The following is an 8,514-nucleotide window of genomic DNA, read 5'->3' on the forward strand; positions in this document are numbered from 1 at the left end:
GGGCTTTCTGTTTTGAACTCTTGTAAAGATGTGATGGAAAAAATTGATAACCTTTCTATTGAGTCAGTCTCCATAAATCTGGGTGGTGAGGACTTTCCCCCTTTGAAGACTGGTGGTGAACCTTGTTCTGTATCACGGCCCTATAACCTGAGATCCTCTAGCAAGAAACCGTTTGTCCAGAATGAGGTCATGGAACCGGTAGGAGGATTAGGTTTAGAAACCCCAAAATGCCACTCAAAAAAGAGCAGAGGTAGAAAGTCGAGATTACACATTACGCAGGAAAAAGCAATTTTTGATGTTGCTGATGGGAAACAGATGACAATCCCTGGGGCGCTTAGAGCAGCAAAACCCCCTGAGACGGTTATCAAATGATATGCCTCTCTTGGAACTGTAGGGGTTTAGCTAGTAAACCTAAAAAACTAGCTCTTAAAGATCTTATTTCTCGCTGCAACCCTGATATTGTATTCCTCCAGGAGACTTTAGGAAAGAGTATGGAAGTTGAAGCAGCTCTCGGCTCCCTTCTCCCGGGATGGGTTTTCATGGCTGCAGATGCTTCTGGTCACTCGGGAGGTATTGCTATGGGGTTCAAAAAAGGAAAGTTGAAAGTGCTATCCTCATGGGGACTTCAAAATGTCTTAGGAATGGAGGTTGTATCATCAGAGTTTGATTTTCCTCTGACAATTGTAAATGTCTATGGACCATGTCAAGGAAGGGCAATGTTCTGGAATGAGTTTCTCTCCAAAAGCTTGGTACAGGACAAGAATCTTATTATTGGAGGAGATCTTAACTTTTCCATGGGAACTTCGGAAGCCTGGGGACCTCTTGCAAGGGAGGATCCTTTGACGGATTTCTTTACAAATGCTCTTTTGTCTCATCAGCTGATTGATGTAAACATCATAAAAGCAAAACCTACTTGGAGGAACAGGAGGACTGGGGAGCATAGAATTGCTAAGAGGTTGGATAGGTTTCTCATCAGCGAGAGATTGGCATCTCTGGTTCCTTTATTCAGGCAGTGGGTGGGGGAAGGTGGAAATTCAGATCACTTCCCCATTCTCCTTGAGCTCTCAAAGCCCCCTCATAAGCCGGCCTCGCCTTTCAAATTCAATGCCCTCTGGCTCCAGGAGGAATCTTACATAAAGCTGTTCCATGAAACCTGGAGGCACCCGAGACATGACCTTGTGGGGAGCAAAGCTGGGAGGTTCATGGAAAATTTAAAAAGGTTGAAGAAAGCAACCATTGCTTGGGCCGCTGAAAGGAGGAGGAAACAATCTGAAGATTTAGTAAGCATTGATGAAGCCCTGAGGGTTCTGGAAGAACCAGAGGCTGACGCCTATGCATCTTTGGAATCAAAAGAGAAAATTTTGGAGTTGGAAAAGAAGAGGGCGAAGATTTTATTGGATAAAGAAGAAGAGTGGAGGTTGAAAAGCAGAGCTATCTGGCTAAAAGCAGGGGATGAAAATACAAAATTTTTCCACAACTATGCAAAAGGAAGGAGGAATGCAAACTCTATTTGGAAGCTGAGGGACTCGGAAGGTAGGGAGGCATCTTCATTCGAAGATCTGTCTGCTATGGGGAAAGATCACTTTCAGTCCCTCTTTGCTGATCCGGGGGATATTAATCTACCAGAAATCATCAGAACTGCTCAGGCCTTCCCTCGCTGTGTGGAGGAGGAAGAGGCAGAAGACCTCTATAGAGAGGTGACAAAAGAGGAGGTTGAGAGTGTTATAAAGTCCATGGCAAAAGACAAAAGTCCTGGACCTGATGGCTGGTCCATCGAACTCTTCACTCACTTCTTTGAATCCATTGGGGCAGAACTTTCTGAGGTGGTAGAGGAGTCTAGAATTAAAGGAGAAATATATGGGCCTTTCAATGCAACTTTCATTGCCCTCATTCCGAAAAAAGAGGACCCTGGCTCCTTTGAAGATTTCAGGCCTATCTCCCTATGCAACACTATCTACAAGATTATAGCAAAGATTATTGCGGTACGCCTGAAACCTATCCTATCCTGCTATATCTCAAAGGAACAATTTGGCTTCCTAAACGGGAGGCAGATCCATGAGGCTATTGGAGTAGCACAAGAAACTATACACAGTCTCAGGCAGGCAAATAAGAAGGGGGCAGTGCTAAAAATTGATCTAGCCAAAGCTTATGATAGGGTCAATTGGACATATCTCAAGATGCTTTTGATGCACCTTGGTTTCCAAGCAGGGTTCATTAGATGGATCATGGGATGCATCACAAACGTAAATTTTGCTGTTCTGATAAATGGAGCTGCTTCACATTTCTTCAAAAGCCAAAGAGGTCTTCGCCAAGGGTGCCCGCTTTCCCCTCTGCTTTTCCTCCTTGCGGCAGAAGGTCTAAGTAGGCTTATCACAAAGGCTAAAAGTTCAGGTTTGATCAAAGGTTTGGAAGTTGCTGTTAACCTTTTTATCACACATCTGCTTTTCGTTGATGACATCCTGTTGTTTATAAATGGGAATATATCTGAAATATTAGAGCTAAAGTCTATCCTTGATCTATTTCTAAAAGCAACAGGGCTAAAAATAAATGACAGAAAGTCTCAGCTGATCTTTGAGGGTTTCAGTAGGCAAGAAGAGACAGCTATCGAGACTCAGCTGCCTTTTGGAACATGCAATATGGAACAGCCCTTTAAATACCTAGGTTTTTGGCTCAAGCCATCCTCTTACAGGAAGCAGGATTGGAATTGGTTAGTAGCAAAGATTGAACAAAAAATTGCCCATTGGAGTTTCAAATGGCTGTCGAGGGCTGGAAGACTTACTTTGGTGAATTCAGTACTGCAGGCTATACCAGTTTTCTGGGCAGCCCTGACATGGATACCCAAAGGAATCCTCCACAAAATAAAGCAGCTTTGTAGTAGATTTCTTTGGTCGGGGTCCAAGGAAGAGTCTGTCCTCCCATGGGTGGCATGGGACAAAATCGCAAGGCCAAAAGATTGGGGAGGTTGGGGGCTAAAAAACCTTGTAGATTTTAGCCAGGCTCTAGCTGCTAAATCTGGATGGCGAATCTTAACAATGGAGAATCTTTGGACGAAGGTGGTAAAAAGAAAATACATTGACCCCATCCCGCTTGAAGATTGGATAAGAAGGCCTAATAAGAAAGGGAGGAATTGCTCAGTCATTTGGAAAGCCACTTCGGAGGCTTTTAAGGTAATTGAACAAGGATTGGCATGGAGAGTTGGAAATGGAGAAAGTCTGAGGATTGGCAGAGACCCTTGGGTAGGTTGCAATGAAGATTTTGCCCTTCCACCGGAACTGATTGCACATCTGGAGGACATGGGTATAAAAAGGTTAAATCAGATAGCTAGTATGGAGCAGACTTCTATTTGGGGCCAGGCCTGGAAGACTGGAGAGGATATTGGCCTAAATGTCTTCTGGCGAGATGATTGGCAGCGTTATATTCAGGAGTTGAGAAGATCAAATGTCAGAATTACGGATAGGCCGGATTCTCTGGTCTAGGCACATGCTGAATCAGGACTCTACTCACCAAAAGCTGGATATACCTTCTTGGTAAAGAGTAAAGGATGGACTCCCCCTGTTTGGTGGTCAAAACCTTTGTTTAAGCTAAAATGCCCAAAAAAATCTAGGATTTTTTTCTGGTGTGCTTTAAACCATAAAATTCCTTCCTGGGATGTTCTGCAAGCTCGGTTTAAACAGGGACCAGGTAGATGCCCTCTATGCTTCGCGGATGAAGAAACCATTGATCATCTTTTCTTGCTATGTCCGTTCACAAAACAGATTTGGATAGAGGCAGAAAGGCTTCTGAATGTAAAACTAAGATGGGATGGGGTCGATTTAAGTGCAGCCTGGGAATACTGGTGGAATCATTTTCAGGTGAGGAATTTGAGAAATTTGCCTCCCATCATCTGCTGGGGTGTTTGGCTTGCAAGAAATCGTAGCATTTTTAGAGAAAAGTTATCTCCAGTGGCTGCAGTGGCCATTCAAAGCATCGCCATTTTTGATAGCATCCCCTTGAATGAAGAGCATAACAATCGAAAGAAGGGTACTGCACCAAACATTCGAGAAGGGATCCCGTGGGCTTTTTTCGACGGTGCTGCACAAAACAACATTACGGGTGCTGGGATATGCATCCACATCAATAACGACCACACTCTCAAGGCTGCGGTTGGAACTGGAACGGGTTCAAATAACTTCGCCGAACTCTCTGCCTTAAAACTTTTGCTCTGCTGGCTCATCCAAAAAAACATCCTCACCATTCAGATTTATGGAGACTCTTTGAATGTTATAAGCTGGGTCATTGGGAAATTCAGATGTCAGAATTATATGTTGTTGCCCCTTTTAGAAGAAATACAACTTTTAAAACAGCAGTTTAATGTTTTCTCCATTGAACATATATACAGGGAATTCAATGAGATCGCAGATGGGCTTTCTAAGGCTGGTCTACAACAAGATCTGGGCTCGTGGAGAATAACTGAGCAGATTCAGGAACAGATCCGTGTGTCGGATCTCCCCCCATATGCATAGTTTCTCTTTTTGCTAGCTGCTCTAGAGTTCTTAAGGTTGTTTTTTTCATGAAATTCTAGTAGCACTAGTTAAAATATCAGTTTTTATTACTTCTTTCAGATACATTGATGCTCGTTTACTGTTGAGCTGTTGTGTTTATGATTCTGGTGTATGGATCAGCTGGGTTGTTTTCCTTTTAAAAGGAGGCCCAGCTGGACCTGGGTCATCTGGGTTATGTTTTTCATCTTTTGGTTTTGGCTGTCTAGGCCGTGTGCTTGTGTCTTTACTCTTGGGCAGAACGAGGTAGTTGTGCTGAGGATCCTCTCTAGAGGAGGCTGGTCTTTTATTAGGTAGACATTTCAGAATGTTAACTCATCGGCATGTAACTTTTTTTACTTCTTATAAAAAAAGTTCGTTTTTTCTTTTGAAAAAAAAATCTCACTACAACCAAGTGAAATATTGCATATTCAATCAGAGTACATAGTCAATTTATGGCTAAGCCTCATAATAGTCATTGGAATGTTGCAAATATGGTTCTTTGATACTTGATAAGAACTATTAATTTTTACATTAAATATACTGGTGATTATAATATTGAGTTGACAGGTCATTTTGATTTATGTGTTCAATAGAGGATCTAGAGCTACGTCATGGAATAGTAAGAAACAACTAACTATGTCATTTTCATCCATAGAAGTAAAAGGAGTTATGTAGTACTATGTGTGAGGTTGTATGGCTCAAAATACTATATGAAGATGTTGGAGAAAAGCAACAAGCACATATAGTTATCAAGTGTGATAACCAAAGCTCCATTTAATTGACAAATAACCCAGTGCATCATGTCAGGTCTAAGCATATTGAAACACAACATCATTTTGTAAGAGAAAAGATATGGTTGAAAGAAATTGACTTGGCATAGTTATCAACTGTGATAACTAAAGTTCCATTAAATTAACAAATAACCTAGTGTACCATGTCACGTGAAAACATATTGAAACACAACATCATTTTGTAAGAGAAAATATATGGTTGAAAGAAATTGACTTGGCATATTATAAGGCAGATGAAAATGTGGCCAACATATTTATCAAGCTTATTAGAAAGGCTAAGTTTAAAATTTGTAGTAACAAATTGTGTTTTGTAGAAAATTCATTTTGATTAAGGATAATGGAGAAATAATCTATTATTAGGAGTTTAGAACTAATTTTTCTAGAATCATATAGAAATTTCCTTAAAAATTATGTAATCATATCCTTAATTTTAAGAATTAGTTGTTATATGAATTTTCCTTTATATTCTCTAATAATAAATTATTGAATGATTTACTTGTAAAACTAATTAATCTCTGACTATTATTTTCCAACCATTACGAATAATACTCTTCGCAAAACAATAAAGATTTTGGATGTTTTACAAAAATTGAAAATAAAACCACGTTAGTATTTATATTCTTCATCAAATTATTAAAAAAAAAAATCCAGTTTAAAATAAGGAATAAACACCTATAAACAATAAACAATATACATCGTACAAGAAACTGTGAATTAAATACCATATAAGAGTCAATTACAATAACATGTATTAAATTCTGTCTAGAACTCAATTATAATTATAATAGTTATTATAATTGAGCGCACAGTTCAAGTACGCCAATACATAATAAGGATGTGATTATAATACTTGGTGTTGTTGGTGTTGTTCAGGGATAGGTAAATTTGTTTAAAAGTTAAAAATGTTAAAATTTAGTTGTTTTTTCTCAAAAAAATACGATAGTAGGAGTATTTGAATCTTATTTTCATGAAAATAGGATTCAATATTATCAAAAGAAATTTGGGCACCCGAAATCTTGAAAGTTGATAGCTATAATCTAGATTTCCCAAAATTTATGTCCAATTTAATCAAAATCTTTGTAGAATTTCTATTGTTTTCAAAGCAAGTTTGAAGCCACTACGGGATAATAATATGCATTGTCTACTAAGGCAACAAATTTGCCCGAGGTCAGAAAATCTCTAGAATCCAATCACTTTTTTCTCAAAAAAATATGACAGGGGTGCTTGAATCTTGCTTTTTATGGTGGAAATGGATTCAGCGCCACCAAAAACCCACCCAAAACCTTGAAACTTGAAAGTTGTAACCCAGATTTCCAAAAATTTCTACCAGATTTAATCAAAATGTCTACCAAGGTGACAATTTGCCCGACATTAGAAAATCGCTAGAATCCAATCGTTTTTTTCTCAAAAAATATGGCAAGAGTGCTTGAATCTTGTTTTTTATGGTGGAAATGGATTCAACACCACCAAAAACCCACCCAAAACCTTGAAACTTGAAAGTTGTAACCCAGATTTCCCAAAATTTCTACCAGATTTAATCAAAATCTTCCCATAATTTCTATTGTTTTCTAGGAAAATTTGAAGTATCGTTAGACTACTCAATAATAGTAGGAGTCGTCTACAGAGATGGCAAATTTGCCCGGACATCAGAAAATCGATCATTTTTTTCTCAAAAAAATCTCACTGTAGGAGTGCTTGAATCTTGTTTTTGATGGTGGAAATAAATTCAATACCATAAAAAACGTAAGACATCCAAAATCTTGAAACTTGACAGCGGTAACCCAAATTTCCCAAAAAAATTATATGCAACGAAAATGAAATCTTGAAACTTGACAGCCGTAACCCAAATTTCCCAAAAAAATTATATGCAACGAAAATGATATTCTCCAGCACATCGGTCACTTTTTTCCTCAAAAAATCTCACTATAGGAATGCTTGAATCTTATTTTTGATGATGGAAATAGATTCAATACCATCAAAAACATAAGGCATCCAAAATCTTGAAACTTGACAACTATGACCCAAATTTCCCAACAAAATTATATGCAAAGAAAATGATATTCTCCCGACCATTTTCACAAACACCTACACCAAAATAACCCAAAGTTTTTTAAAAATGGAAAATGGAAACTCGTGGGCACGTGTGTACACTTTCATGTTCCCCACGTGTGCTGTAGAGAACTTAGTTCTCTATGTACAAACACTTAAAAAATACACGATTATAATTACATGTATAGGTTCAATCAAAAAAATAATATTTTCCCAATCATTTTGGATAATATTTCTCAGCAAAGTAACCACGAACGGTCGTTGACATTTTGCCAAAATAGAAAATGAAACACAGTGGGCACGGGTGTAGAATCACATATTTTCTACTCCAGCTGCAGAAACCCTAAATCATTTGGTATTTAGATTTTTTATTTTTTTTTGGGTTCACCCAGCACCTTATTGTTAGACAGATCGTTCTTCCATGGGCTGATTCGGTTTAGATGGAGTGTAATTATAATAATATAGATGGATGGAGTGTAATTATAATAATATATGTAGGTACTACAAACATACAATTTACTAATAATACTTAAAATAAAATAAAATTAATTATTAATATTTTTTAAATGGATAATATAGAATTAATTTTCATAAAATATTTTAAATAGATTTATCTCTAAAATAGTTATGTTTTTTTAATTAAATTGATTAATTAAAAATGAATAAATGTAATATGAAATGAGTTATTAATCTCTGTCAAGGCAAGATTCTAGTAATCAAAGGATTATAGTAATCAATTTGTCTATTGACCACTATAAGTTTAGCATTGACCAATACAACTTATAATATTTAACTTTGAAAAACAAATAAGTTTAGCATTGAACAATGCAACTTATAATATTTAACTTTGAAAAACAAATATTTATTTTCAATGTTATTATAAGATTCTAGTAATCAATTTATAAGTTTAGCATTGACCAATGCAACTTATAATATTTAACTTTTAAAAATTAAATATTTATTTTCAATGTTATTGTAAAAAAAATCATGCATTTTATTGGACCATAATTTGAAGGTCTTATTGCAGTGTATTATGTAGCACTTTAATATGTAGGATTAAAATTGTAAATGCTCATACCTACTAGTTGCTACTACCCACCAAAATTTACACAAATCCTTGCCCTAGCAATTAATTTTCCCATTTCTTATATCAA

The sequence above is a fragment of the Pinus tabuliformis genome, chromosome 3_2, assembly GCF_031772625.1.
Source record: "Pinus tabuliformis cultivar Carrire ecotype Pingquan chromosome 3_2, CPIR1, whole genome shotgun sequence".
In the NCBI taxonomy this organism is placed as follows: domain Eukaryota; kingdom Viridiplantae; phylum Streptophyta; class Pinopsida; order Pinales; family Pinaceae; genus Pinus; species Pinus tabuliformis.